Raw genomic sequence first — 26401 nt, 5'->3', positions numbered from 1 at the left:
AGATTCTCCTCGTAAACAAGATAGTCACCAGCATGGGGCTGGCAGAAGGCTCATTACTACAAGGCTATAGTGTGAAATGGAGAGTAAAGAGAACATTCCCATTTTCCCCCCATAAACTACAGTTGCTTTTACATTTATCCTAAATTCACTCTAGAATGTGTGAGAATTATATACAACACATGAAACCACAGCCTTTTCAGAGAATTTCAGAACCTTATGAAAAGTCTCATGAAGGAAACCACTCTGAAAGACCACTCGCTTTGCAAGTGCTGGCAGTCATTTCAAAACGACTCACGCACATCTCAGATGAGTAAGGCTGGCATCAAAGTGGGTTGCTTTCCATCTAGTGCGTCTGCTGTGCAAATACCTGCCATCTAAAGATGGCTGGAGTCACAGTGTGAAGACCTGATTTGCCTCTCCTGGTTACCAGCTACAAGTCCTTGGCCTTCCCCTTCCCGACAGCAGAGATAGATGCTTGGTTAAAAACAGCTTCCCTAAAAACAAACAAACAAACAAACAAACAAAAAAAACAGCTTCCCTCACCAGAATTTAAGGTCCAGGACAGCAGAGATTTTTTCCACTATTATCTTCTCTGCTGTACACCCAGGGCCTAGAATAGTACCTGGCAGAGGGAGAGGCTTAACAAATGTTCGTCAAATAACAAATGTTTGTGGAATAAAGCCTGACCTCACTGAGTTGCAATGATTAACACATGGAGTTGAAAGAAGTCTGCAAACTAAAAGGTGTCAGAAAGTATAAAGAATTATTATTTTTATTAGTGATGTACCTCACTCAAAGAAAATTTGCTTTTTGGGAGTCAGTATTGAAGAGAATTAGAAGGGTGAAGCCTAGATGTAATTAATCCTCCAGGCCTCTATGATCCCAGGCACCTGGCTATCTCTTCATCAGAATGTTTTCTTTCGGCTAAATACCATTTTCTGAGCGCTGTGAATTCTTATGACAACTCAATAAAGCAGGTACTACAAGTCCCCTTTGAGACACGGGATAAGTGACGCTTGAAGATGAAGACACCTCCTCAAGGTTGCCCACCTGGAAGCAGCAGACAGTCTCCCAACACCACAGAGAGTGACCTGACACCCCGCATTTCAGGGGGCAAGCCCGACAAACACCCAGATTTAGAAAAATGTGCGTAGTAAACACGCCTTGTTTGGAAAACAATTTATATCACGTGTCAAAGAAAGTACACATAACTCTGATTCAGTATTTCCCCTTTGGAGAATTTATCTTACGGAAAGAAAGGAAAAGCTCAATGACGGTCACTGCATGGTTTTTCTAAGAGGAGGAACACTGAACATATGGAAAAGTTACATAATGGGGTAATTAAGTAAAACTCTGAATATACATTCAATACAATAAAAACGGTAAATATCCGGGACTGTACGAAAGTGCTTACGTTAAGTAAGAGCAGAACTGCATCTCCTCCAACCCAAGCTGGGTAATAATGGTACAGACGAGGTCGGGATAGGAATACGGACAAGAAGGGTAGGACTTCGTGGGGTTCAATAATGTGGGTGAATCACTTACATTTGTGCATGGAACAGTTTTAAACATTATAAATCACATTTTCTCACACCCCAAATCCCCATCCCGAATTTCCCATTCCTTGCAAAAGCTAAACACCCAAACCGCGTCAATATTAATAAAAGGTGGGAAAAGTCGGTATCATCACTGTGCAGTACTGCTGGAAACCATTTAAAAAGCAGAAAAAAGCCTTAGAGCTACATCCCTGTCCTCACTCAAGCTCCGCGGGGCAACAGAAAGGCCCGCGCCGCAAGGCCAGCCCAGCACCGCCAGGGATGTCAGTCTGCGCGTGAGGCTGGGCTTCCGCCCGCAGCCGCAGGTCCCGTACCGGCCGGACGGGCCGCGCGCCAGGCCCGCGGACGCCTACGAACCGGACCGGGCTGAGGGCTGCGCGCGGCCGGGTCCCCGCCGAGCCCCCGCCCCTGCACCTGTGCCCCGCAGGGCCGGCCCGCCGGCCGCGCCACCACCGTCGCCGGCTCCCGCCCGCCTACCTGGCCCCGACCCCAGCCCCGGCCCCGCCGCAGCCTCCGCTGCCGAATGAGGAAAGCGCCGAAGCACTGGCCGCCTCTCCAAGAGCAAAATGGCGACTCAAGCCCGAGAACTGCGTCCGCAGCGACTGCGAGGCCTGTGGGCGGGGCCGCTCGAGGGGGCGGGGCCGCTCGAGGGGGCGGGGCCGCTCGAGGGGGCGGGGCCTCGGGAGGGACCATCCGTGTGAGGGGCGGGGCAGGGAAGGCGCCCACAGAGGGGAGGCGCGGGGCCTTCTAGTCTAGCTGGAATACCCCAGGCCGGACGAGGGGCGGGGCCATGGGCGGGGCGAGGCCATGAGTGGGGCGGGGCTGACTGGAGGGGTGGGGCCAGGCGGGGCGAGGGGCGGGGAGGGGCGGGGCTGAGCCTCGAGAACCCGAGGGCGGACTTTTTTTTTTAAACAAATTTATTTATTTATTTTTGGCTGCGTTGGGTCTTCGTTGCTGCGCACGGACTTCCTCTAGTTGCGGTGAGTGGGGGCTACTCTTCCTTGTGGTGCGCGGGCTTCTCATTGCGGTGGCTTCTCTGTTGCGGAGCACGGGCTTTAGGCATGCTGGCTCAGTAGTTGTGGCTCTCCGGCTCTAGAGCGTAGGCTCAGTGGTTGTGGCGCACGGGCTTAGTTGGGCATGTGGGATCTTCCCAGACCAGGACTCGAACCCGTGTCCCCTGCATTGGCAGGCGGATTCTTAACCACTGTGCCACCAGGGAAGCCCGCGACTGCGGACTTTGATGTCTGGAATTACAAATGTCTGGGTTCAAGTCTTTACTGGCCTGTAACTTTGGGCAATGTCACTTCACCTCCCTGAGCCTCAATTTCCTCAGCTGAAAAATGGAGATGATAGTAGCACCCATCTCAGGGGTTGCTGTGAGGATTCAGTAAAATAACACCTGCGGAGCTTCCAAAACAGTTTCTGGTGCATAGTAAGCCCTCAGTTGTTATTATTACTATTATTTGCTTTGTTGCTCTTTCTTCTTTTATCACAAAGTAAGGAATTGGTGCTTGCCTGAATTCCTTATATTTAAGTATGTTTAATATATATATAAAACATAATAATAGAAACACGTATGGAGCACTTACCATGTGTCAGGCCAAGTGCTTAACATGTATTAACTGTAACTTATTTAATCCTCACAGAACTATGAGGTAGGTGTTATTATGATCTCCATTTTAATAGTTGTGGGAACTGACACCCTGATGTTAAATATCAATAACTTGCCTAAGGACAAACAAACATGGACAAGAACTTCAACCCAGGCAGTCTGGCATCACGGTCTGCACTAAGCTAGACCCTATACCACATCGCAGCTCCAGTTCTGCTTTGGATTTTTCACTAGAGTGAGGCTTGAAATCGTTCGTGAGAGGTGGCACGGCCAGCCAGAAGCGGCCGGACTCAAATGGAGTCATTTAAGACATTTCCTTTGCCTGACAGCTTCACGGGGTCATACCTCTGTGAAGAACAAGCCCCGTGAGCCCACAGACAGATTCGGGTACAAAACTGAATGCCCTTACTTCAGTAAGTGGACTTTGGTTTCACCCACTGCTTTTGCGCAGACCCAACCCTGACGCACCCGACCTCCTGGCTTCAACCTGCGTTGGCTCCACCCAGCACTCCAGGTTGCACGTGACTGGACCTGACCAATCAGGGCCACTCATCCCTTTCGGCTCGCTGATTCGCTCCAAGGACAGGCCGCTGAGCCAATGGGAGACCAGAAGACGCAATCTCGCGCCGCAGTGGGCTACGGAGCCCGTAAATTCCTTCCCTTCACCCTCTGAAGCCAGGGGCATGCGTGTTGTCCCCTTGCTTACTTCTCGTTGTTCTTTCCCACCAGCCTGTTCCTCCATCCCTGAACTGCAGGGCACGTACACATGCTGTTCCTGCCTCCAGGAATGCTTTTCCTCCTGCTGCCCTCGCCCCTCATTAACTCCTACTTAAACATCTAAGCACAATTGTCATTTTTAAGCCTTCTCCAAACCACTCACCTTCTCAAAAAAAAAAAAAAAAGTACTTTTCCTTCGTTAGGCTTATCATGATCGCTAATTATGTGTTTATGTGGATGGTCATTTTATAAATATCCCCACCCCCGCCCCTATAGACTATAAGCCCCTACGGGCAGGTCCTTTGTCTCTTTTGCTGATCCCTGTTTGCAGGTACCCAGCACAGTACCTGGCACAAGTGTGGTACTCAAGAAATGTCGGTACCATGGGTGATCTCAGAATTACCCCCCACCATGGAAAGGAGGAGGGCAGTAGCACAGAATTGTATAGTATTTTCACCACACAGGGACAATATTCCTGATAATTTAAAAATCGTCTCTGCTGAGCCAGTATGAGCTAGCTCCCACATACCATGCTCCCATCATTTGGCAATGAAATTGTTAGTTTCTCAATCAATCAGTTTCTCCTCATTGGAGGCACTTAGCTTACAGTTTCCCTTGCTCTATTACACCAGATGCCACTTCTCCATCCACTTTCAGTTCTCCAAAGACTCTTTTGAAATCCTCCATAGGCTGATGTCTCATCTCCCTTCCTCTTTATCCTTGGGGTTTAGGCCATGGGAGTGAGCCATGGTGGACATCCAGCCCAGATGACCCACTGGTGGCTGCAGCCCCAGTCACGACCTGACTGCAACTCTATGAGAGACCCCAAATGAGAGCCACCCAGCTGAGCCCAATCAAACCACAGAAGATTGAGAGATAATAAATATTTGTATTAAGGTGCTGAGTTTGGAGATATCTTGATACACATCTATGGGTAATGAGCAAGAAAGGAGCAAAACCAGAATCTAAAGACTGGGGTCAGTTTCACTCTAATGCGGTTGTGGTCAGCCTATTGCTAAGCTTGATAATCCCCTGCCCACTTGGAGGTTTGCAGGGTCTGCATATTATGGAAGTGCTCAGTTTGCCTGTACCACCTCATTGACCATATTCAAGGGCCAAACTGCTGCACATAGAATATGAATCAAGACACCTGATCCTAAGACATTTCCCTTCAACCTTTTTTTAAAGGAAGGAAAAGCATCTTTGCTATAGTTTGTTTTTTTTTTTTTTCCCTGCGGTACGCGGGCCTCTCACCGTTGTGGCCTCTCCCGTTGCGGAGCACAGGCTCCGGACGCGCAGGCTCAGCGGCCATGGCTCACGGGCCCAGCCGCTCCGCGGCACGTGGGATCTTTCCGGACCGGGGCACGAACCCGTGTCCCCTGCATCGGCAGGCGGACTCTCAACCACTGCGTCATCAGGGAAGCTCTGCTATAGTTTTATAAAGGTTTTTAGTGGAGTGGTAAGCCAGAAACCCCCAGTCTGCGTCCAGCCTCCTCTTTGCAGAAATGACCTCAAGTGAAGGCACCTCTCTGAGCTTCAGCTTCCCCATCTGAAAAATGGGCACTGAGATCAGCAGCTGCATGGAGATTCTGGGTGGGAATGACTTTTCCGTGGAATCAGTGAGTTTTGCAGCTGCCTCTCCGCCTTCGTGTCTCTGGCCATCAGGAATGAATAAACAAGGCTTTGGTTTTCCTGCAAGTGGAGGAGGATGGCAGCTTGTCTGGCCATTGGAAGCTGCAGAGGCCAGGGGCCTGGTCACTAGACAGGGAAATTGGGAAGTTTCCCACATTGTGTTCTTTCCCTCATCCTCTGGATTTTCTCCTTTTTTAACCCCCCCCATTAGAAAAGCTTCATTATCTTTCATGATGAGTAATATTTACATGTTATAAAAAATTCAAACAAACATGAAGAAAAAATTTAAAAGATATTTGCCATTATCTCACTGTGGAGAGATAAGCATTTGACTTTTTTTAACCTCCCTATTCCACTTAACAATTTATTTATTATTTTTTAATTTATTTATTTTTGGTTGCATCGGGTCTTCGTTGCTGTGTGCGGGCTTTCTCTAGTTGAGGCGAGCGGGGGCTACTCTTCATTGCTGTGCTCGGGCTTCTCATTGCGGTGGCTTCTCCTGTTGCGGAGCACGGGCTCTAGGCACGCGAGCTTCAGCAGGTGTGGCAAGTGGGCTCAGTCACTGTGGCTCGCGGGCTTTAGAGCGCAGGCTCAGTAGTTGTGGCGCACAGGGCTTAGCTCCTCCGAAGCATATGGGATCTTCCCGGAACAGGGCTCGAACCCGTTTCCCGTGCATTGACAGGCAGATTCTTAACCACTGCGCCAGCAGGGAAGCCCCTCCACTTAACAATTTATTGTGGACACGGTTCATGTTAATGAATTAGGTCAATGTCATCATCGCACGTACAATGGAGTAAAGAGCAGAGACTTAGGAACCAGACGGCCTGTATCCAAATTCCTTTTCCTCTACTCACTGGGTGTGTGACCTCCTTTACCCCTCTGCACTGGCTTCCTCACCTATAAGATGGGAATGACCACAGCTTCCACCTTACAGGGTTGTGGTGATATCCAAATGAGCTGTCACCTGGCACACAGGTGCTAACCTCTCACTACAGCCACACTTACCGTGAGCCGTTGTGATATGGAGGCACCCTGACATTTTTAACCCATCTCCAATTCTGGGCACTTTTTACTAATAGACACACCTGTCTTTGCACCTTTGCTCAAGTATTTTCTCTCAAAGACAAATACCATATGATATCACTTGTATGTGGAATCTAAAATATGGCACAAATGAACCTGTCTATGAAATAGCCTCACAGACATAGAGAACAAACTTGCGGTTGCCGAGGGGGAGAGGGGGTGGGGGAGGGATGGACTGGGAGTTTGGGATTAGCAAAGGCAAACTATCATATATAGGATGGATGAACAACAAGGTCCTACTGTGTAGCACAGGGAACTATATTCAATATCCTGGGATAAACCATGGTGGAGAAGAACACGGAAAAGAATGTGTCTATATATATGTATAACTGAGTCACTTTTCTGTACGACAGAAATTAACACAATATTGTAAATCAACTATACTTTGGTAAAAATATACATTTAAAAAAATTTTTTAAGTATTTTCTCTCACTAAATTTCTAGAAGTGAACTTGCCTGGTCAAAGGATATGCCCTTTCACAATTTTGTTCCCCAGAAATTTTGTACCAATTTACATTCTTGCCAGAAAGGTGAAGAGTGCCCTTCTCCCCTCATCCCCACCGACACTAGGCACTAGCCATTCTTTCACTTGGCCGAGCGGATGGTCAATGTTTCCTGGGCATTTACAATTATTTCTCCACATCCAGCTGCCTGTAGCTGCCCTGGCCACCTTGCTAGGTGAACTTCATCTCCATTCACTCACTCAGCAAATATTGAGAACTTAGTGCATGCCTGGCCCAGTTAGAGCCGGGCTACAGCAGAGACAACAGGGCACCCCCCTCGGGAGGTGAGCCACCACATGGTTATAGCAAAGCCTCTGCTTCAGTGCCCAAGAAGCTGTGCCGTAGAGGCGAGCTCTCTATACATAAATATAGAATGTACATTTTGTAAATATATGAATGATATTACTATTATCACTATATATGACTCATTATCATTATACAGATCATGATAATATTGCATATTATCATGACCATTTCCAGCCATAGGACCTTAGAAATCACTTCTCCTCTCCAGCCTTCCATTTTCTCATCTGTAAGCAGGCACAGTTGAGAGGACGGGGTGGGAGAGTGTGTGTTCAGAGCCTGGCAGTGAGGCTGTAGCAGCCTCCTCCTGCTGGCCATGCCCAGCCCAGGCCTGGGACCCGAGCCTCTTGCTGGCCTCCCACTCTCTGCAGCCGTCCCCCTCAGCACGTGGCTGGCACTGAGCTGAGCGACGGCAGCACCCTAGCTGCCAGGACCGTTTTAAAACATTACCCCCATGATGGAAAGTGCAGAGTTGAAGGCTGATAATCCGCCACGAGCCACCTCCCAACTCAACTCCACTGGGTCCCTCCCAGCCTGGAGTCACAACAAACACTCCCCAAACCCTATTTCTCAGGCTCAGCCCTCCAGGTCCCTCCCTCTAGGTCCAGGAAGGGGCATCCTGAGCTGCGTCTTAGGGCCTCCTGACCCCCTCCCCCACCTGCCCTGCCACTGCACCAGCTGGAGACCCCCTTTGCCACCATCCTGCTGGCAACTTCTCCTCCCCCTTCACTAGAAGCCCCTCCAAAGGAAACGGAGGGAGGGGGCCCACCTGGTGGTGCTACACCTGCCTCGGTGCCCTCACTTCCTGGTGCCTCCCTCCCAGGAGTGAAGCCGGCCACCTCCTTCACTTCTTCCTGGGCTCTTGCCACGCATTCATGTTCTGTATTTGATGGAGGTGGAAGCAAACAGAAAGAAGTTTTTCCCCATTCGCATCCCATCATAAGTGTTTATATTAGTCAGGACTCTTGCAATGAAACACGATTCACACCAGCTACAAATAAAGGAGCAGGGACTGATCGGTTTATGTAACTCAAGGGCCCAGGGTGAAGGTTCAGGTATGGCTGGATCCTGGGCTCCACGACCCCAGACTTTTGTCTTTCTCTATCTTGAAGCTCTGTCTGCTCCCTTGACTTCTATGGCTTTATTCTGAGACAAGCTCCACCCATGTGATGGCAACAGGGCTGCCCTCACTTGCAGGCTCATCTAGAACTGGCCTCAGTGGGGGAGAAGTCCGGGCTGGTCCAGGGTCCTTTCCAATCTATGATGAGGGACTCCAGTGTCACACATACACACAGACATCACACACGCTCAAAGGTCCCCCACGTGGATGGTACACCCAATCATAAGTCACACACTCACCCTTACACAGATGTGACTCAGTATTCACATGGATGTCTCACACACCCTGGAATCTTTCCCATTTAGATAGTGTATTACAGTTGTATAAATGCCCACCCATGGAGGGCTAACTCATTTACATTTCATTTATGTGCCACTTTTTCACATACCTCTGACATAAAGCAGGCTGCAATAAGTCTGATGTGTGTCAGAATGAAATAAAATAGTGCAGAGTCTTTGTAAGGATTAAATACATTCAATTAAAAAACAAACAAAACCCTGCCTATCATCAAAAGGCACAGACTGAGAGGAAGTATTCACAATACGTATATGTGACAAAGGACTTACATCTGGACTGTATAAGCACCCTTAAAAATCAATACTAAGGTTCACTTCACACCTGCTAGGTTGGCCTTAATGAAAGTACTTTAAAAAAACCAGAAAGGACTTCCCTGGTGGTGCAGTGGTTAAGAATCCACCTGCCAATGCAGGGGACACGGGTTTGATCCCTGGTCTGGGAAGATCCCACATGCCGCGGAGCAACTAAGCCCGTGTGCCACAACTACTGAGCCTGCGCTCTAGAGCCCACGAGCCACACTACTGAGCCCATGAGCCACAACAAATGAAGCCGTGAGCCTAGAGCCCATGCTCTTCAACAAGAGATACCACCACAGTGAGAAGCCCGTGCACCACAATGAAGAGTAGCCTCTGCTCGCCGCAACTAGAGAAAAGCCCGTGCGCAACAATGAAGACCCAACACAGCCAAAGATAAATAAATAAATAAATTTATTAAAAAAAGATAACAAGTATTGGTGAGGTTGTGGAGAAATTGGAACCCTTCTACATTGCTGGTGGCGATGTAAAATGATGCAGCCATTCAGAAACAGCTTGGCACTTCCTCAAAAAGTCAAATATAGAGCTGCCATGTGACTCATCGGTTGTGCTCCTGGGCATCTACCCAAAAGGACTGAAAACAGATGCTCAAACAAATACTTGTATACACACGTGAAAAGCCGTATTATTCATAATAACCAAAGGGGGAGAAAGCCCAAATGTCCATCAACAGATGAAAGGATAAACACGTGTGGTGTCTACACACGAGGGAATGTTATTTTTTAATACATTTAATTCTTTATATTTGCTTTTATTTTTGGCTGTGTTGGGTCTTTGTTGCTATGCGCGGGCTTTCTCTAGTTGCGGCGAGTGGGGGCTACTCTTCGTTGCGGTGCGCGGGCTTCTTATTGTCGTGGCTTCTCTTGTTGCAGAGCACGGGCTCTAGGCGCGTGTGCTTCAGTAGTTGTGGCACGTGGGCTCAGCAGTTGTGGCTCGCGGGCTCTAGAGTGCAGGCTCAGGAGTTGTGGTGCACGGGCCTAGTTGCTCTGCGGCATGTGGGATCTTCCCGGACCAGGGCTTGAACCCGTGCCCCCTGCATTGGCAGGCGGACTCTTAACCCCTGTGCCACCAGAGAAGCCCCCGCACAGGGGAATATTATTCATCCAATAAAAGGAAGAGACTACGACACAAGACGCAGCATGGATGAACCTCAGAAACATGAAGCTCAGTGAGAGAAGCCAGACATAAAAGGCCACATACTGTATGATTCCGTTGACATGAAACGTCCAGGATACGTAAATCCATAGAGACAGAGGCAGATTGATGGTTGCCAGGAGCTGGGAGGAGGGCAGAAGGGGAGTGATTGCTTAATGGCCATGGATTTTCATTTTGGGGTGATGAAAATATCTTGAAACTAGACAGAGGTGCTGGTTTCACAATACTGTGAAAGTACTAAATGGCACCGAATTGTACACTTTAAAGCGGGCCGTGATGGAGTACACGTTATTCACATTTCACCTCAAGAAAATCAACAGTAAGGAAGCAAGGGGCTTCCCTGGTGGCGCAGTGGTTGAGGTCCGCCTGCCGATGCAGGGGACGCGGGTTCGTGCCCCGGTCCGGGAGGATCCCACGTGCCGCGGAGCGGCTGGGCCCGTGAGCCGTGGCCGCTGAGCCTGCGCGTCCGGAGCCTGCGCTACGCAACGGGAGAGGCCACAGCGGTGAGAGGCCCGCGTACCGCAAAGAAAAAAAAAAAAGAAGAAGAAGAAAAAAAAGAAAGCAAATAATCCAGTTTTCAAAATAGACAGATGACTTGGACAGATGCTTAAATAAAGAAGATGTATGAGTGGCAAAAGTCCCCACAAAAAACAACACATGAAAAAATGTTCAATATCGTTAGTCTTCAGAGAAATGTGAATTAAAGCCACAATGCTATATCACTAAACGCTCACGAAGATGGCTAAAATTCAGTTTAACAATAGCAAATCCTGGTGCGGGTACAGAGGACCTAGGACTCTCACTTTGCCGGCGGGGATCTAAGCCAGTACAACCACTCTGGAAAACACTTTGGTGGATTCTTACAAAGTTTAACGTAGAACTCCCATAAGACCTAGCCATCCCATTTCCAGGTATTCACCCAAGAGAAATGAAAATGAATGTCCATCCAAAAGCCTTGCACCTGAATACTCACAGCAGCTTTGTACAGAGTCTCCCCAAACGGGAAGCAACCCACACATCCCTCAGCTGGGGAATGGATAAACTGGAATCCTGCTCCTGGATGAGTCTCAAAAACTTTGTGTGAGTGAAAGAAGGGAAGACAAGAAATTGCAGACTGTGTGATTCCTTTCGTAGGGAATTCCCAGGAAAGTAATCTAAGGGGACCCGAGGCAGGTGAGGGAGGCCTGCGAAGGGACAAGAAGGAACTTTTCACAAAGACGGAAAAGTTCTATTGTGTCCTGTAGCCCGGCAGTGGTCCGTACAACGATTACGTTGTACTTTATGTAGATTACAGCTCCGTAAAGTTTATTGGTAGCAACCGGCCTGGCCCTGAGGGCAGATCCTGCATCCTGTGTGCCAGTCCCTGTGCGCTTGTCCGCACTCATTTCCTGCCTCTTTCCCTCCAAGCACCACTCCCCCGACCCGTCCCTCACCACTACCCCCCACCCCGCCCCCGACCGTGTTCAGGCCTCCGTGTCTTCACCTGTGCTGTTCTGTTCATGCTCTTCCCCTCCCAGCTCTGCTTGCTGAATCCTGACCCCACTGACACCCAGCTCTGCGAAGCTTCCTCATCTCACCCGCTTCCCTGACCATGTGACTTTCGCTTCTCTTTGGGCACTTAGAGTCATAACCCGCCAGCCAGGCCACCCATGGCGAGGCGATGGATGGGGGCAGGTGAGGGAAGACTTAGCTGAGAAGAGGCTGGACTGTAACGGACCCAGAGTCAGGGGCACGGAGGGACAGTGCAGTAACCGTCTCCTCAGCCCACTGTCCAGCAGGCGGGTGAGGGAACAAGTATGAACCCAGGACGAGGGTGAGGAGGCAGGCATGGGCCAGACTTTAGAACTCAGAAGAGCCAGAACAGGGGCTCCTGCTGATTCAGCCTTTGATCCTGGCAAGGCGACCAGGGTGGTGCATCAGTTAGAACACAGCCGCATGTAACAGAAAACTAAGTAACAGTGGCTTATGTAAGACAGAAGTTTATTTCTCTCTCATGTATGGCAGCTTCACAGGGTCCCAGGAACTCAGGCTGTTATTAGCTCACCGCTCCACCATCCCTAAATATTAAGCTTCACCCTCGTGATTCAAAATGGCTGCTAGAGCTCCAGCCATTACAACTGCATTCCAGGTCAGCAGCTGGAGGAGAAGTCCAAAGAAGGGCCTCTTCCTTTTAAGGACACTTCCTGGAAGTTCCAACACATATTTTGTCCACATTTAGCCCCATGGCCTCACCTAGCAGCAGAGGAAATGCTGGGAAATGAAGTCGTTTGCTGAATTCATTGTGGCTCTCAGAGAGTATTGGCAGTGGTTCTTTTTTTCTTTTAATATTTATTTATTTTTATTTGGCTGCATTGGGTCTTAGTTACGGCATGCGGGATCTTCAATCTTCGTTGTGGCATGAGAACTCTTAGTTGCGGCATGTGGGATCTAGTTCCCTGACCAGGGATTGAACCCGGGCCCCCTGCACTGGGAGCCTGGAGTCTTAGCCACTGGACCACCAGGGAAGTCCCGTGGCAGTGGTTCTTAAACTTGAGCGGATGTCCTAATCAACTGGAGGGATTGTTAAAACTCAGAGTGCTGGGCCCAACCCCAGAGCTTCTGACTCAGTAAGGCTGTGGTGGAATCTGAGAAACTGTGTTTCTAACAAGTTCCCATGGATGATGATGCTGCTGTGCAGCGGTCACACTTTGGGAACCGCTATCTAGGACCACTAGGATGAAGGATGAAGGACGATGGGATGTTGGGGAGATACTAGCCATCTCCATCACAGGCAGGGCAGGGACCCGACTGCATCCCACAAAGGGCCACTAGCAGCGTCACCACCTCCTTGCGGTCGTTGGCGTGTCCTCCCGCCTCTCGCCCTTCTGCCCACTCTCCACGCACCGCAGTGGAAGAAGGATCGTCCACTGGTCATCCGTAACGACTCTGGCACGTGCAAAGCTGGCTTTGCTGGGGATGACGCGCCCCCAGCCGTGTTCCAGTCCATGGTCAGTCGTCCCCGACACCGGGGTGTCATGGTGCACGTGGAGCAGAAGGATAGCTATGGTGGGGGAAGAGGCCCAGGGCAGGCGGGGCATCTTGACCCTCAAGTACCCCGTGGAGCACAGCATCGTCAGCAACTGAGAGGACACAAGGGACACCTAGTACCACACCTTCTACAGCGAGCTGGGAGTGGCCCCCAAGGACCACCCGGTGATGCTGGCCGAGGGGGCTGCCACCACAACTGCAAGGCCAGCCGTGAGATGACCCAGATCCTGTTTGAGACATTCAACATGCCATATAAGTGGCCATCCGGGCCGTGCTGTCCCTGTGCAATGCCTCTAGCTGCACCTCTGGTATTGTTGTGGACTCGGGGGGTGGGTCACCCACATGGTGCCCGTCTCCATGGGTTTATGCCCTGCCCCAGCCTTCCTGCGTCTGGACCTGGCTGGCTGGGACCTCATGCTGCCTGGATACAGCTTCACCACCATGGCTGAGAGGGAAATCACGTGTGACGTCAGGGAGCAGCTCTACGACGTGGCACTGGACTTGGAGCAGGAGATGCCACCACATCCTCCTCCTCCCTGAGAAGAGCTGTGAACCACCTGACGGTCAAGTGCTCCCCATCAACAAGGAGCGGGTTCTGTGTCCACAGGTGCTTTTCCAGCCCTCCATCCTGGGTTTGGGGTCCCGTAGCATCCACAAGACCACCTTCCTCTCCATCATCAAGGGTAACGTCCACATCCAGAAGGACCTGTCCGCCTTCAATGGTGCTGTCTGGTGGGACTACCATGTACCCCAGTATCCTGGACAGGATGCAGAGGGAGATCAGGGTCCTGGCTGCCAGCAGGATGAAGATCAAGATGCTCACTCCCAGGACTTCCCTGGCGGTCCAGTGGCTAAGACCCTACGCTCCCAATGCAGGGGGCCTGGGTTCAATCCCTGGTTCCACATGCCATGTGGCACAGCCAAAAAAAAAAAAAAAAAAAGATGCTCACTCCTCCCGAACACAAGTACTTGGTGGGGATCAGGCTTCACCCTGGCCTCAGCCAGCAGGACCCGGCCTCTCCATCGTCCACCACAAATGCTTCTAAACAGACCGCAAACAGATGCACAGCATTTGCTGCGTGAGTTCATTTAGAAGTATAAATTTGCCCTGGCGAGTGCACACAAGTCGTGCCAGCCTCCTGAAACTGGAATAAACCTTCGAAAATTGTCCTTGAAGTTTCTATCTGAGATTGTAGAACTCGCTGCTGATTTTGACCTTGTATTCATTCAATTCTTCGCTTGGTGTATGTTTACTACCCTGTGCGTAACTTTGATCTAAACCCCTAGCTACAGGCGGCTCTGTCATTTCGTGGCTGAGGTGAGAAAGTATTTATGGAAGAGAAATCGTTGGCTGGATGAGAATCTGTGAGACTATGAATCTCCCGATCTGTGCAGGGTATTAACATGTCAGAACTGCCTATTCCAGGATTTCTCTAGAGGCTGGCAAGAGTCCTGAACCACCTGTCATTTCTGTCTTGCCGGCCTGATAAAGTCTGGGGAGGTCCAAGCCTTAGGACACGCTTTCCTTTCTTACCTGATGTCTTCCTGCCGGTACACTGTGGGTTGTTACTAGCCTTGCGTTAGAAAATGGTTTGCATTTACACCTGTACATTTATTCATCCTTTTAATTTATGTAAGATTTTTGTACACAATTCTCAGTTCTTTAAGAGGTGACGAGAAATTTTGGTTTTATATTGTCACGTGAGAACATTAGGCCCCAGCAACGCATCATTGCGAAGAACAGTGCTGCAGTAAACCGAAAAAACAAACAAAAAGCAACAAACAAATAAACATACAAAAGACCCTCTTTAAAGGCTTTCCCTTTGGAGGCTCACTCCATATCCCCTGTTGAATATATAAAAAGGCACCCACATACCACAGAAAATATAATCCTTTGTTATAAAATTTGAAAGGATTTTTATGGTTTTGCTTCTGAAAATATTTGGCACAAGTGGTTCACTCAACTTATGATTCACTGTAGTTTCTGAGCAGTCATCTTTCATCTTACTTTGTGGGGAATTCTTGCAAAATGAGAAAATCTAAGCCACATGTTTTCTGCTGTCCTGAAAGTTTTACGAACATGAGATTTAATGATGAAGAAATTGACTGTAATGTTATATTTTGTAGGCATTTAATTAAACATTTATTAATCTTGGTTTTACAGGTTTTGAAAAAAATTTTTGGATGTAACAAAATGAATTTTTAGATGTCAAATATAAATGAAGGCCCTTGAAACAGTCATAAGTCCTGGACTTGGTGCCAAAAGAGCTTGCCAAAGTGGGAGCTCTTCCTGGAAGCTGAGAGTGTGGACCCTGCAGAGGCTCCTTCACCTGTAAATCACTGCAGGCTGATCCCATGGGAGGGAGCAGCTGGGCCCCATTCATGGCCGAGACTGGAACTGGGGCCAAGGCAGAGGCTGCAGGGAAACAAGTTCTCAGCCTCAGGAAGCTGGTCAGAGCTGCCGACAGAAGGACTGTCCTGTCTGGGAAGCACCACTGGAATGGAAATAAAGATTTCTCTGTAGGTCAGGAGAGGCTGGGTTCTGTTGCAGTAACAAATGAGCCCCAAACCACTAGGCTTCTACCAACAAAGAGTCCTTTCACATACTATGAGTCCATCGTGGGTCACCTGGGAGCGCTAATCCACATCACCCACACTTGATGCCCCAGCCTGAAGGAGCAGCCCCTGTGTGGGGCACGGTCCCCGGTGCAGCAGAGGAAAAAGAGAGAACTGTTGCTAGTTACGCATCAACCAGTAAAGCTTCTGCTGGGAAGTGACACATGTCACTTTTGCTCGCATCTGACAAAGATTCTCTCCTTGACCAGACTCCGCTCAGGCTCCTCTGAGTTCTTTTTCAACCAGCCTTAGACTTTTAGACTTCAGTGTTCATCTCTGTGTTGTCCAATTTTAGCAAGAGTCTTGCTAAGTCCGTTTAGCCAGAATCCCCCACCCTCTGTTACCTGATCACCCTCCATATCTAATCCAGTTCTTCATCCTCCACCAACCCCAGGTGATGTGCAATCTCCCTGACCTCTCTCCAGCAAAGATCTTGTTTAGCCAGAATCCTCCCTTACCCCTGTTTCCTTTTATCAATTTTCCATCCACGGACTCCACCCTGCTCCTAGGTTATAAATTCCCACTTTGCCTCGTCGTGCTCGACGGCGAGCCCAATCCCTCTTCCCCACTGCAAATCCCCACTTATCCCCATGACTCCTCTTGAATAAAGCCTGCCTTACCAGTCTTTAACAGGGGGCAGGATGAATCATTTTTTCTTTAATGCATCCATTGGCCAGAGGAAGGCAGGTGACCCAGAGTGCTGTTAACGGAGCAGGGCCGGAGAGGTCTGCTGCAGAAAGCGGCAGTGCATGCTTGTGAATAATAACGCAATCCTCCACCACTTTCCTCTGAGAGAGAACCCCACAGGCAACTCTCTGTGAAGCAGACCCCACCCAAGACAGCTGTCTTGTCTGTTAGGTCTCGTGCAACCACGTCGGGAAAGGGCATTTTATGCGTGAATCTCGATGAGTTCCTTTTTAAAAAATATATCTTCACCATGTCATTTATTTGCATAAGTACCTGTAATGGCTTCCACCTGCCAACCTTGGGGTCTAGTCTGCACTCACGTCCCCTCTGCCAGCCATACTCAAAGGCGGTGTCAGTTTCCCTCGGGATACAAAAATTGGGGTAATAGTAGGAGGGGAAAATGGGTGCTTGGAAAGCAACCAGCAATAGCCATTAACGTTTACCACTGTGATATGCACTTCCTGCAGTAAAAACAATGCCTCACGCAGATAAATTACCTGTCCCAGTTTCCTTCTAGTGGGACCGTGTGACAGTGTTCTGGACAATGGAATGTGAGCACAGGTAATTTACACCGCTTTAGGGTTTGGTCCATAAAACTCTCCAGTCTCACAACGTCAAAGAAATCCAGAGCCTGCCAGTAGTTAAAGTGGTAAAAGCAGGTTTTACTTAACTATTGCAATAGGGGGTGTCAACTACAATTGGCACTCGCCACTGGCGCTTGCCATCGGTAATCTACAAGGACTAAACCATGTGCTCTGCAGCTGCTGACTTTCAACAGCCCCCGCCCCCCAAAGGAGCTCAGGGTGGAGAGCAGAAATGAGGCGCTCTGTGCTCTGGGAAAAACTGGCAGAACAAGTCTTCAGAGAGTTAAATATTTTCAGGAGCCGATTTTATGAGCCCAGTTCTTGTATCTCCTCATATCTAGAAAAGCACTAAAATCCTTCATGGTGACGACTGCTCCTCGTGACTAGCAGAAACCTGCTGCAAAAAAATATGTGCTCGATTGCATGTACTCCCCCCTTTGCCCAAATCACATCTATCCTGACCTTCCCCGCTGCCTCTTTGGAGCAGTTTCTCAGAGCTCTCTGAAATGCCGTCTCCCGGGCTGCAGCCCTCATTTTGCCCCCAATAAAACTGAACTCACAACACTCACGTTGTGCAATTTCTTTAAGTCGACAGGGGAAAAGGGGCCTCATGATAAGACCGGGCTCAACTCTGAATACAAGGGGGAAACATGGGCATGCAACAAAGGTGGGGGTCAGTGAATGGAAAATTATTAAGGAAACATCAGGGATAAGGGGGGATTCTGGCTAAACAAGATTTTTGCTGAAGGCAGGCCAGCGTGATCCGTCATCACTTGGGGGCAGTGGAGGATGAGGGGTTTGGTCAGATATCCAGGATGATCAGATATCAAGGCGGGAAATTCTGGCCAAACTGACTTAGCAGGATTCTTGCTAAAACTGGGCTCGTGGAGGACATGCCCAAGGACGGGGCCAAGTTGGACTCAGAGGAGCCGGAGTGAAATTTGGTCAAGGAGAGAATCTTTGCCAACAATCTTCCATTGGATCCTTTTTTTTTTTTTTTTTTGCGGTACGCGGGCCTCTCACTGCTGTGGCCTCTCCCGTTGCGGAGCACAGGCTCCGGACGCGCAGGCTCAGCGGCCATGGCTTGTGGGCCCAGCCGCTCCGCGGCATGTGGGATCTTCGCGGACCAGGGCACGAACCCGTGTCCCCTGCATCGGCAGACGGACTCTCAACCACTGCGCCACCAGGGAAGCCCGGATCCTTACTTTTAAACAGCAGCTATAATGAATACTTTGGTGACAGTTGAGGAAACTTGAAAATAGACTGGATGTGAGGTGGCGTTATAGAATTTTAAATTTTCTTGCATGTGATAATGCCTCTTTCGCTGTGTAGGATATCCTTATGTTTAAGAGACGCATGCGTAAGTACTTAGAGGTGAAACTCACGCGAGATCTCAGCAGTGGGTTTGGTTTAGGCCAGACAATCAAAGTCACACTATACAATGCTCACACAGCACCTAGCTGACTTAGAAAGGATGTGAAACAGGAAGCACAGCAGTACTTCATACAGCTCTCCATCTCCCTGATCCCTGCATATGGGGCAGGTTCTAGTCCCAGGGGATTTCAGCAGAGGAGCCACTGGTCCCATGGAGCTGGTCCCGTGGGCCTGTGAAGGTAAGAGTCCACTTGCAATCTCCAGCAGAGCTACAGCCCATATATTTCAAGTTGTGCCAGGATAGCTAAGGACAGCAAGCCGAAGGGTGGCCTTCGGTCAGTTTAAGAGCACACCCAGGTCCTGCAGGAACCTCATCTAAGTGCAGACCACAAGTCAATTCTTGAGGCTGGAGGAGGGATTCACAGGTAGCTGTGAAAGTTCTCCCTCTAGTCATGATGTCTGTGCCTTCTTTTGAAGTGGTTGAACAAAAAAGTTAACGTAAATGTGACAAAAGGCTGACACTTGTTGAATCTAGGTAATGAGTTAATCAAACTATTCTTCCAGTGCTTCAGTGGTTGAAAATTTTTATTACAGGAAATCAAAGGAAATAAAATTTAAAATGGAGGTGTTCACCTCCTGCTTTCATTTCCTGTGTGGTTTACTGGTGAGTTGATTCTGCCTGTTTAAAGTTCCCTGATCTCAAGTCATCATACAGATCTCCCCCCTTTCACACAGCACCCCGCCCCTATTTCCTGACTACCGGATCAGCTCCATCGCTCCCTCCAATCCAAGTACTTATTCTTCTGGAAGCACGTGCCATTAGACTCTTTCTGTTGCCTTCCCTCAGCCACAGAAAAAAAAAAAAGAAACTTTTCCACAAAACCAAATAGTGCCGTGTCAGGAAGGCTTGGACCCAGGGATCAAAGCATGCGGCCAGGCCCCATTGCTCTGGTTCCATCACTTCACTGCTGCTCCTCGGGGCTGCTTCCCTTTGCAGAACATGCTCCGCGCGCCAACTACCAGCTCCCGAGGCTGCTGCTTCCGTGCAGCAGCCTTTGCCCCAGCATGCTCAGGGATAGTCCCAAGGCTTGCTCTGATTGGCCAGGCTTAGTCACATGCCCACCCCTGAACCAATCAGGGAACGTTGGCCCTGACTGGCCCGCTTGAGTCATATGCTCCACACCTGGCCCTGAGGTGAGTCAGCGACCGCGTCGACCCGGCGAAGGCGAAGCCTCGGAGGCAGGTGACTCTGGGGCTGGGGTTCTGGCGTCTGTGAGAGACGAGACTGGAGATGGGGGTGCCTGGTTGGTGACCTGGTCCAGCCCACTTCAGAGGCCGTTAGCGTCCTTGCTGGTTCTGAGCGCTTTTTCGTCCTGTGAGTCCCGGGCGTGGGTTTTGGACGCGGAAAGGGCTTGGCTGATTGGCTGGACTTTTCTTCTCCTGAAAGTCCTGGTGAACCTGCTTCCCTGGCGCTCAGCCGCCTTGTCAGGAGCCGCGCTGCTGGGGCTGTAGTTCACAGAGCGGCCGTCAGGTGGCAATGGAGAGGCAAGAAGCCAGTCTCCAGCCTGTTCTTTGGGTTTTGCTTTTTAACTTTGTCGACTTAAAAAAAAAAATGCACAACGTGAGAGTTGTGAGTTCAGTTTTATTTGGGGCAAAACGAGGACTGCAGCCCGGGAGACAGCACTTCAGAGAGCTCTGAGAAACTGCTCCAGAGAGGTAGCGGGGAAGGTCAGGATAGATGTGATTTTGGTGAAGGGGGAGTTGCAATCGAGCACATATTTTTTTGCAGCAGGTTTCTGCCAGTCACGAGGAGCAGTCGTCACCATGAAGGATTTTAGTGCTTTTCTAGATCCGAGGAGATATAAGAACTGAGCTCATAAAATCGGCTCCTGAAAATATTTAACTCTCTGAAGACCTGTTCTGCCAGTTTTTCCCAGAGCACAGAGCGCCTCATTTCTGCTCTCCACCCTGAGCTCCTTTCGGGGGTTGTTGAAAGTCAGCAGCTGCAGAGCACATGGTTTAACCCTGGTAGAGGTAGATGGCAAGGGCCAATTGTAGTTGACAGGGCCCCCTTGCAGTCATAAATCTGACCATGCTTTGGGAGGCATTTCATGACCAATTCGTCCCGCAGTGCTAGGAAGGCTCATTCCTAGGTCTGGCGAAGACTTCGCTGAGAGGTCATTCAATGTGCTGTTACTGGACTAGGTCTTATAAGCAATAACTAAAGACTCTAGACCACCTGTCTTACTAATGTATTATGGTCCAGGAAAAATTCCCTCTTGTTGTATCTTCCCATATCTAGAGTTACACTAGTACAATCATTGATCTCACACAGAACTATATATTTTTGTCGGTGGCTCAGTCGCACATTTGGTAATGCAAGAAACAACAATCTTGTAAAACAGGTAAAATACAGATAACATAGCTAGCAGTATTATTCAAGTCGTAAGTGAGAATTAAGCCAAGAGCTTCCATTAGGTGCAGCCCAGTATATCCTTAGGTCATCTGACGTGGTCTGTACTGTACCAGTCCTTATCTTTCAGGGAAATGACACATTGGCACTGTCCATAAGACCCCCAGCCCAGCCCAACTTCCTAGTGTTACTAGGCTGGTTATCCTTAGTATAATTTAATTGTTCCCAAGATAAAAAGGGGCCTTAAAACTTAAATGACCATAGTCTGGGGTTAACCACATAAATCCATCACATAATTATAGGAGGTTTTAGGGGCTTCCCTGGTGGCGCAGTGGTTGAGAGTCCGCCTGCCGATGGGACGCGGGTTCGTGCCCCGGTCCGGGAGGATCCCACATGCCGCGGAGCGGCTGGGCCCGTGAGCCATGGCCGCTGAGCCTGCGCGTCCGGAGCCTGTGCTCCGCAGTGGGAGGGGCCACAGCAGTGAGAGGCCCGCATACCGCAAAAAAATTTAAAAAAAATTATAGGAGGTTTTATTCCTGGGCTGAAATTTTGCTGTTGCTCTGATTGAGCTTGAATAACTTTAGAGGAAAATTCATTTTTTTGGCCAGGGTCAGAGCAGGTATTATTAATTGGCTAGGTGAGGTGATCCCATCTAGTAATATCAAGAGTAGCCTGAACAGGACTGAACTTTCTTTCTTGTAAAATAAATGTTCTAAGGGCCATCCAATTAGAGCCTTGGAGTGGAGAAATCCACCAAGGTAATCCAGAAGGACTAGACACAGGTAATTGGCCACAAACCCAACAATTGTTTTGATTTTTCAAACTAGCATAGGATCGTGTCCATGATAGAAAAACATCTGATTTATATGCAAGGGTCCTGGAAGACAAGAAAACATTATAAATGATCCTACGAATCAGGTCCAGCATCTTGGGTAAGCTGTCTACTTCTGATGTCGTCTTCTTACCATCCTGCTGTGAGTGTAGAGTTTCCTCTGTTTGAGCATCATTTTAAGGTGAGTTTGAGGTCAGCAGTCCTCTCTATAGACCAGTCCGGTGCAGGGGCCCTTCGTGAGTAGAAATTAATCCAAGAATCAATTCCCTTCAGTTTCGCTGTGCATGAGCTAGTTAAAAGTACCAGATAAGGGTCCTTCCATCTAGGTTGGAGATAGTCCTTTAAACTATGTCTTTTCCAGTATGCATAATCCCCTGGTTGCATGTCGTGGGACATCTGATCTTCATCCAAAAATAGATTACTGAGTTAGGCTTCAGAAACAAACTGAGTGTCCTTTTAACAATTCAATTAAACTTTACATTAATATAACGTAACAGCAAGGCGCTATCTGGAAAGTGAGTCTTATTAAATACAGACCTCCATCAACAAAACTGGAACTTAATATTCACTGAAATATAATCCTTTTCTCTCTAAAATTACCCTCATGTTTACCAAATATAACCAAATTAAGACTAGTTTGTTTGCAAAATAAGTCTGGTCTCAATTAACTTGGCCTGATAATTTATATAAACTATCATTGATCATACAGGCTTTTTGCTTTGCTGAAACTTTTATAAGGAGTCTCATACTGAACTTTTAAAAGACCTCTCAGAGCTAGGAAAGTCACTCCAAGGGCTTATCACAGATTTCACCTAACAGATCTAGGTGAATTCCTCCCTTTTTAAGGTCCCCCAAATACCTTGAGCCTTCTGTACCTGTTAGTGAGTGGCCTTCCTAATTTATCTGATAAAGCTGCTAGGAACCTAAGAGTTTACAATCTCTGGAGGGAGCAGTTAGAGAAAAAAGATATGTTCCAATCCTGCTTACAAAGATATAATGTACTGTAAGTCATAATGAGTTTGAGGGAAAGGTTTCCTAATACCTGGAAAACACAGATTTAAACAAGTAATTTTTCAGATAGAAACCATAAAACTATAACCATATTCACCAGTTCACTCAGTCTTATGTAACTATTTTTGTTAACAGTTTCTCATTAGGATTCTTTAATTTATTACCCAGTTCAGTATTATGGTCTGAAAGTCAGAAACTTGTATTTGTCCAAAAGTCCTTTTTATAAATCTTCTTGAAGAGGAAACATTTTTGCAAAGGCATCAGAATAAAACCATAACTGTCTATAATGATGCAAGACTTAAGGAGGCATGTTTAAATCTGATTACAATGCAACTGACAAAGAAACTTGGTTACTGCTGTGACATACAACACTTTCAGATAATAACTAGAATTATGACTGACAACATTTTACCAGGACGTATCAGAATTTTAGGAGCTCCATATAATTTCTAGGATATCTATATTAGTAACATTTACCATACAATATAACCTAAGAAGATTTATTACTCATTTGACAATACTTCCCATGTAATTTAACATACCAAATGAACCCAGTTAGTTTAATATCTCTCTTTGGGATGTTTTAGGTGCCCTTCGAAGCATCCCAAAGTTAGCTAAAGGACTTCACTGGAATTTGATTTAGGAGGTTTTTTTTTAAAGCTTTTATTGAATTTGTTACAATATTGCTTTTGTTTTATGGTTTGTTTGTTTGTTTGTTTTTTGAGGCATGTGGGATCTTAGCTATCCCACCAGGGATTGAGTCCACACCCCCTGCATTGGAAGGTGAAGTCTTAACCACCGGACTGCCAGGGAAGTCCCCGATTCAGGAAGTTTTGTGAAAAAAAATATCAGAAAGGGTTTAGAACACTCAGATAGGACAACAGGTCACTCTGAAACAATAGTTATTCACTTAGGCAAAGTAACAATAAAGATTTCAAAGGCAAATACAGAACAAATCACTTAAAAGGAAAGAAACTTGAAATCTGTTATCAAAGGCAATTCAACATTTTAAGAAATCTTGTCCTCTTGAGAGAGAGAAAAACAAAGTTCAAGTTTTGCACCTGCTTGCTTTTAAAATTCATTTACTCAAATTTTTAAAACTTAATTTATTAATTTATTTTCTATTTTTGGCTGCATTGGGTCTTCATTGCTGCGTGCCGGCCTTCTCTAGTCGCAGAGAGCGGGGGCTACTCTTCATTGCGGTGCGCTGGCTTCTCATTGCGGTGGCTTCTCTTGTTGCGGAGTACAGGCTCTAGGCGTGTGGGCTTAAGTAGTTGCAGCGTGTGGGCTTCAGTAGTTGCAGTGCGTGGACTCAGTAGTTGTGGCACATGGGCTTAGCTGCTCCGCGGCTTGTGGGATCTTCCCGGACCCGGGCTCAAACCCGTGTCCCCTGCATTGGCAGGCGGATTCTTAACCACTGTGCCGTCAGGGAAGTCCCTACTCAATTAAATTTATTTTAACCTTAGTCAATCCTGACCATGAACATAACTCTTTTCTTGGGGTCCACTTTCCACAAACGTTTCCTTACTTTCTGTATCCAGCATTTTATTTTCCCATTCAGAAACAGCCACCTGTAAGTCAGACCTACTTCCTTTTCCGTTAATAAAATGTAATTCTATTCTTCATCCCTTCTTTACTGGAAACACACACCCTACTTTCCTACTGTTGACTGAAATGTTTCATTTATTATTTCTATTAGCTTTAATTACGTTTAAGTTAGAATCCTCAGCTCTTAAAACCTTAATTTCTTGTGAAAACTAAGAAGTAAGCAATTATGAACTGTCCTTTACATTGGCATTCTGTAGATTGGTGAACATAAATACCAGTGATATTTTCTAAAAATATTTGCTTTCTTTAGAGAACGTGACACCAAACATATTCATTAATAGTCCTAAATACCTTTTTTTTCTCTGTAAAAGGAAGCCAATATTCAGTAATTAATGTTTTGGTATATTATTTTATTTGGGAATGCTAGCTATTCAATAAGCTTCCATCACTTAACTTAATTTAGCACAGTTCTAGAATTTCAAGTTACCAGAATCTGGAAAGACTATTTTATCTTATTTTATTTTTTAATTAAAATACTGAGTTTAGGCCGGCCAGGGCCCCGGCTGAGCTGCGCTTAGCTCCGCAGGGGTGGGCAGGGGTATGCCCAGGGGACCATGGGCCTCGGGCCCTGAAGCCTCCGGGGCCACATCCCTCTGAGCAGCGAGTAGGATCTGGGGCGGGGCGCCGAGCGCGGATGGACCTGGAGAGAAAACAAAAAACAAAAAAAACCCTGAGTTTATTTCACATGTATATTTTTGTCTCCCCACCATTTCCATTTGTGTGACCACCACTACTACTATGTCCTATCATAACATTCCATACATACTTAAAACCAAGCAAAGGGTGGAGTTCCATCTTTAAAAACTAAACAGGCATTTTGGACAGCACATTCTTGGCAATGGAACCTGGACAGCTATCAGACACGGTAGGGAAAGTTCTCACTCTGCACTCTAAAAAGGACAACCAGATAGCAACTGTTACAGAAATGAAATAAGATGGGAAATTTTAACAAACTGTTTAAAGTATTTTCTTAAAGAGACTTCCTCCACTGCCAGAGATCTTGAATAGCCTCCTGGTCAGTCATCTGCAAACAGTTCTTCACATAATTGATGAATTTGGCTTCCACTTTGGGAAGGGAACCACCTTTTTCTATACTTGCTTGCATTTTTGCTTTAATGTCTTCTAAGAGCTAGGTCCTTTCGGTGTTTTAGGAGTTTTTTCCTGTTTTTTGAAGGATTCTTGACCTCTTAATCTTGGTGTTGATGGTTTTAAGTCTTTTCCATCCTGGTTTGATTTTTGTTAACTTTTGGCTGGAGTATCTCGTACAGATTTCTTTACTGGAGCTTCTTCTTCAGCTTCCTCGTCATCCTTGTCATCCATCTTCAGCAGCAGCAGGTTTACTTTCTTCTGTGGAAGCTTTGCTACCGCTTCCAGGGGCAGAACGCTTCCCAGATATACTCAGGAGTGTCACACCCTCCTCCTCTTTGTCTTCTGGCTCTGCATCTTCCTCCACAGCTACTAAGTGCTCTCCACTAATATGCACAGGCCCTGAACCACACTTCAACCATCAGACCACAGGTGGTGTTATTTCAAAGCCCCCAAGGGAATCGGTTGGCTGCACAGACATTTTCAAAGTTGCCAGCGTTACTTTGACTGGACTGCCTTCATAATTCATCGCCTCTGCTTCGACAATGTGCGGTTCATCCTCTGCGCCAGCCCCTAAACTGACCGTTCTTGAAGATAACTGGTGCCCATTTTCATCATTATCCACCTTAAGGTGATCATCTTCGTCGGCCTTTAGTTCACAACAGAAAAGATAGTTCTGGGGCCTCAGGGGGCTCATGTCCATGTCCATCGAATCTTCCATGGGTTAGTGGCACGTACTTAGGTGGGAGAGAAGGCGGACGGAGAAAAAAGACTACTGCTCCAGGGAACAGGTGCACAGGACGGAATCACACCAGGTGGAGAGACTATTTTAGATGGACATTCCTAAAGCATAATTATTCTTAATAGAGTT

At 47.7% G+C, this 26401-nt stretch overlaps 2 protein-coding genes and 2 pseudogenes across 7 annotated transcripts in view; 2 read left to right on the top strand and 2 right to left on the bottom strand.

Annotated features, from left to right (window-relative positions):
* The window catches only part of PRPSAP2 (phosphoribosyl pyrophosphate synthetase associated protein 2), a 39108-nt gene extending 37139 nt beyond the window's left edge, over positions 1-1969 (bottom strand). For 2 of the 6 annotated variants that reach the window (XR_016388828.1, XM_089900230.1), the window contains exons 1-2: positions 1415-1969; positions 300-494 (exon numbers count right to left, since the gene is read on the bottom strand). The gene's annotated coding sequence lies outside the window, so the exon portion shown is untranslated. Of the gene's footprint in view, positions 1-295; positions 495-1414 lie in introns of all 6 variants that reach the window. The other 4 variants (XM_022560810.3, XM_089900231.1, XM_089900229.1 and 1 more) reach the window with 3 other exon arrangements.
* A 9870-nt stretch (positions 1970-11839) lies between these two features.
* Positions 11840-20092, top strand: LOC111167717 (actin, cytoplasmic 3-like; annotated as a pseudogene).
* Positions 19781-26401, top strand: part of SHMT1 (serine hydroxymethyltransferase 1) — a 60441-nt gene continuing 53820 nt past the window's right edge. Inside the window, exon 1 of the mRNA XM_022560986.2 lies at positions 19781-19823. The gene's annotated coding sequence lies outside the window, so the exon portion shown is untranslated. The remainder of the gene's footprint in view (positions 19824-26401) is intronic.
* Positions 24907-26328, bottom strand: LOC111167766 (nucleophosmin pseudogene; annotated as a pseudogene).

This window comes from Delphinapterus leucas, chromosome 19 (assembly GCF_059928025.1).
Source record: "Delphinapterus leucas isolate spDelLeu-1000000601 "Yukka" chromosome 19, BTC_Dleu_Yukka2, whole genome shotgun sequence".
NCBI lineage: Eukaryota > Metazoa > Chordata > Mammalia > Artiodactyla > Monodontidae > Delphinapterus > Delphinapterus leucas.
This window is presented reverse-complemented; position numbering and strand designations above follow the sequence as displayed.